This window comes from Palaemon carinicauda, chromosome 9 (assembly GCF_036898095.1).
Source record: "Palaemon carinicauda isolate YSFRI2023 chromosome 9, ASM3689809v2, whole genome shotgun sequence".
Lineage (NCBI taxonomy): Eukaryota > Metazoa > Arthropoda > Malacostraca > Decapoda > Palaemonidae > Palaemon > Palaemon carinicauda.
Window position 1 is genome coordinate 156,798,540 of NC_090733.1, and position 5,872 is coordinate 156,804,411.

Genomic DNA, 5,872 nt, shown 5'->3' on the forward strand with positions numbered 1-5,872 from the left:
CCTCGATCATCACCTTAGGTTAACAAATTTCAGGGTGGATAAGACCCTAGTTGTTTTATTCTCGCATCCATGGTGAATCTAATCAGATCATCTAATGCTAATTATTTCAGGAACATGTGGTTGTGCGAACATTTTTTTCCCCATCACAATTTTTCTATTTTCCTCTCCCTCTCAATTTCGTTATCATGAAACACAAGCTTCAAGCACTGTCATATGATATATGCTCGTAAATGCATTAAACGTTTAACATGACTGTAATTGCTAATTTTGCAAATATGACATGTTTAACCTCCATTGTTTTTTTTTAAACTTAGCCACGGGTTTTTGCGTACATCAGATTGGAGCACTTCAAATGTTAAAAGACCATTCTCAAATTGCGTATTGCTATTTATGAGTTATACTTACTCTTTATCATAAGACTTAATCTTCAGACTTCGTAGGCACAAGATGTTAAACCTTTTCTGAGTTTACGACTCAGACATTTTGTTTTTCAAGACAACCGGCGTGTGAATAAGAAGTAGAAAATAAAACAAAGAGGGTAAATATTCCCAATAATAATGGAAAAACTTTCATCTGAAATCTAACAGGCAAATGAAGCATGTCAGAGGCATCAAAGCAAATAAATGGTGGCTTAATATCGACAAATTCAGTGGTGAAATCTAACGATCACAACAAAGGTTTGAAAGGAGGTTTTAGAAAATAGCACCTTGTCGAAGGAACCCTTAGTAGTCAAAAGCCCTTGCAATGGTTGCTGGACTGCTCCTCTTAAAGGACCAGGAAAGTAACTCATTTTGAAATCCAGCCCATTAATCATGGTGCTGTCCAGTCCCCTTGTTTTCGCTTATGAGAAAAGAATAATGGAGAGTTGAGGCCCACATAGGCAAAAAGTGAAATGGGTATTCTCTCTCTCTCTCTCTCTCTCTCTCTCTCTCTCTCTCTCTCTCTCTCTCTCTCTCTCTCTCTCTCTCTCTCTCTCTGCTTAGGAAATAATATAGATCAATAAAAATAATACTGAATTGCTGTGGCTAGAGGTTTTGAGTAGATCTTTATCAATTTTATTTATTGATTATTTTTCAAGGAACCCTTAACGTCTCATTCATTTCTTTTATTATAATTTTGTTCGACACACATTTGTTTGTGCAAAACCCCCAAGGAATAAAACTATATATGTGTATATATATACATATATATATGTGTATATATATATATATATATATATATATATGTGTGTGTGTGTGTGTGTATAAACATATATATATAAATATATATATATATATATATATATATATATATATATATATATATATATATGAATAATGGGACTAAAATATTAATAAATTTTAATCAACAATTTAATTGCATAAGCATGGTCAAGTAAGTGTAATGTTTAGTTAAGCGAAATAACTTACATTTCATATTTTCTACATTGTTGACGTATAGTGATAAATGACTCTTGAATTAGAGATGATACACTGGGGGAAAAATGAATCACTCTTCTTGTTTTCCTTTCTTTATCTTTTTTATTTTTTATAAAATTTCCTTTATTTCTATAGCTTGTAAAATTGTGTGGCAACTCTTCCCAAAATTAAAAATGTTGTATTCTATGAAATACATATGTTGCAAGATTATAATGAAATTAATGTCAATAATCATAGACTAATTGAAGATATATTCACTTCAAAATACAGCATGTTTGAATTCTTGAAAAAAAAAAAAAAAAAAAAACGGGAAATTTAGATTGCAGTGATTATATTTGTCATATATACTGTATGTATGTATGTATGTATGTATGTATGTATGCATGTATGTATATATATATATATATATATATATATATATATATATATATATATATATATACAATATTATCATTATTACTAGCTATGCTACAATCCTTCTACCCTTACCAAGAGGGACGTAAAACACCGAATATTTACAGTGCAATATCAGTGTTGTCAATTGTATGTGGACAAAGGAGAATCCGGGAAGATTAGGCCAGACTATTCGGTGCATGAGTGGCCGAAAGAAATATGAGACGTAACCAATGAGAACAATCAAATGTAGTACTGTCTGGCCAGTCAAAGGACACAATAACTATCTAGCACGAGTATCTCAACGGATGGCTGGTGCCCTGACCAACCTACTAATTACAATATATATATATATATATAATATATATATATATATATATATATATATATATATATATACACACACAGTTACTTGGTCGCTATTATACACGGGAGATATATTTTCGGATATGCAATATTTACCAAAGGCACGATTCCCATAATTGGATAAAAAAAAATAGTGTCTATTTACTAGCGGACTTTGTTTATGAATAGATAAGTCAGACACTGCAAAGTATTATCATTTTTCTAGGTCATTAAATTGAGCAGAGGTACGGACAGCATTTAAAATGTTCCACACACATGGGATCTGTAGTTTGATAATCGAAATACGTACCTGAAGATTAGTAGAGTTCGGTGGATCGCAACGTAGGTAGAAAATGGCATAGAGCTATCAACTTCACGTCAAAACAGTTGTTGAGTGCTGGAAAGGGGAAATGGCGTAATTATATATCTGAATTTATTCTATTAAAGACACACACACATACACACACACACACACACACACACATATATATATATATATATATATGCGTGTGTGTGCGTCTATGTTTGTGTGTCTGTGTGTGTATAGTATGTACACACATAGGTGTGATGTATGTTCAAACATATAAATATAAACAGTAACAATCACCAACAAACACGCACGCACACATACACACATATATATAAATATATATATATATAGATAGATAGATAGATAGATAGATATATACAGTATATATATATATATATATATATATATATATACCTATATATATATATATATATATATACATATATATATATATATATATATATGTATATATATATATATATGTATATATATATATAACCTGTGTCTGCGTGTGTTTCTGATAACAGATTTTCCAAAAAGGAAGACATGACATATTTTTTTTTTATCTATCTGGACACACTTAAATTTATGTTCAACCTGGAATGGAATATGTCCTAATACGTAAATGGTTCACAATATGAATAATCTGGAGAACTAATCATACAGACGCCCTAATTTGAATATAGATGATCCTATAATGGGGACGAGGAATATATGATGGACTATGATGTTATGAACACATCTGTAGTCTACAATCTTCCTTTTCCTCAAAATAATCTTGCTAGTTACTGGAAATAGTTAATGAATAGCTGATCAACTATTTGGTATCCATGAGATTTATTGGAATCTCTCTCTCTCTCTCTCTCTCTCTCTCTCTCTCTCTCTCTCTCTCTCTCTCTCTCTCTCTCTTTATATATATATATATATATATATATATATATATATATATATACATACATATATATAAACACACGTAAGTCATTCCTGTTTCCCTCGATATGCCTGCCAATTTTCCTTTATCAAGAGAGAGAGAGAGAGAGAGAGAGAGAGAGAGAGAGAGAGAGAGAGAGAGAGAGAGAGAGAGAGAGAGAGTTAAACACAATTCTTAAATAACTGAAAAAAGCCTTCACGGCAATAATATACCGAACCGCACTGTTCCCAAAATTGCACCTTTGACATGAAAGTGGAAATTGTGTAAATGACGTAGCCACGAAATTGCATAAACGGAATTATACAAATGCCAATCACATGTAGGCAACAGGAAGGAACACTGACAAATTGATTTTTTATTTGTTTACAGCATAATTGAAGAAATAAAAAATCTAAGGACGAATTCTAATTTGGATATTATTACAGAACATTAGTGTTAGCGTCTTACAACATTTCATGATTATTTTGGCCTTTTAATTTAAGCTATGAGAATAACCCAATGAAAATTAATCCTATCTTTATACACATTCTTCTTTAAGTCTCTGCTAAAAAAAATCTTCTAGAAACACCAATCATAAAGAGAGTAACATAAATGGAATATTTGCATAATGTTACGTCAAAATGAAAATAAGGTTTCGAATACATTATACCCAGCTGTTGTGATCTCCAGGCTATTACTCTGTTGCTATAAAAAAGCTGAAAGGACTTTAATTCATCTAGATTCTTTAGGCGGTTCTCAAAAAAGACTTTCAAGAGGTTCGTCTTTATTTCTCTTATATTAATTTTCTAAAAATAAGAATTAAGATGTATTATATCTCATCTATTTTCAACTACTTGGTACTCAAGTATCTACAGTTTCATTACGCAGTTCTCAAAAATTCATAAGTTCTTTTGTTTACTTTTACCAAATTGTTTTTCTAAATCCTTTTCGTGTTCTGGTTTTCCAAGGACTGATAAACTTGAAATGTCATCAACCTATTACATAATGATCGAATACTGACATATGTTACAGACACTCCTTATGATGATATAGATACATTGGATGGGAGGTCAATGATTTTTTCCGTATACACAATTAATGTTAATCAATAACATTCAGTTACTAATAAAAATGCACCTCTTAAATAGAGTTCTAGATCATAATTCTATTCATCGGTAAATTCCTATTTATACCTATTGAAAGTATTCGAGGAAAATTAGATCAGAAAATAGAGTCACTTCACCTATATACTCAAATATATACTCAAAGTAAAAATATAAAACAGCAAAGTACCATTTATGTATCAAGTTATATGAGAGAGAGAGAGAGAGAGAGAGAGAGAGAGAGAGAGAGAGAGAGATAACTTAATGGACAGGGATTTGTATACATGAAACCTAAGTTAAGTTTTCCATTCCACAACAAGAGAATGAAAGGAAATGCAAAACTTTTCCTAGTCAAACTTCGTGTGAATGACCGAAAGTTTTGCTAAATCTTTTTCCGCATCTCACGGAAATAACAAAAGCTAAATCAACTTCTGCCAAAATAGTTTCTTTTAAATTGAGCTCGTTGGGTACAAACAACAAACCAAAACTTATTTCATAATCCTAAAACCTCTTACCAACACATTAAAGGATGTTTAGAAAAAAAAAAAAAAAAGTGGCTTGATGAAAGGAATAGATCATGGTGAAGATTTTGCCACGCCAACTTTATCAGTTATATCATCTACTTTTGATTACTATTTACCTAACATTATAATATTCCTTACGTGTGTTACGCGATTGCATCCAGACCCTGATTAATCGTATTTCTGGATAGGGACTTGATCCAAACGTAAATACCGTAAAAATGTCGGATGCTTCAAGACTATTTACCTAATCCTTGAGACTGTCTACTTGTTTCTAAAGCGTATTGACTCATAAACCTATAATATATATTTCAATATTTTAAGTGTTTATTATCATGATAAAAGATGCTTATAACTTTCCGATGGCAGTCATTATATATTTTCATAAAATTCCCTCTATATGAACGTCACTTCAGAGGTTTACTTCAAATGAAAAGAAAATAGGTCATAAGATTAGTTGAAACTCGAATCAAACATTTTACAAACTTTATAGGTTGATTCTGTTTTTTTAATAAACTTAAATCACACCAGAAGACCTTCCTTATTACCTTAGTTGTGTTTTCACTTTCAATGGGTTATCTTTAAATTTACTTTATGGAAATAGTCTCCAAAAGATGCACCTCTCATGAACTTAAAGTATAAACAACAAAGTCGAATATTGAAAATAATCTAGCAACAGAAGAGAAAAGGAAAATGTGTAACCTTCATGAAAATTTGGGACACAAAGGCACAAAAATCGAAACATATTTTATTGATTTTTTTTTAATGTTTAGCAATCTTAAAAATCAAAAGTACCTTATTCTTGGTCATTAACACCTGTTTCCTAAGATAATTGGGATCCTAAAATAAAATGTCTCTAATTTCTCTGTACT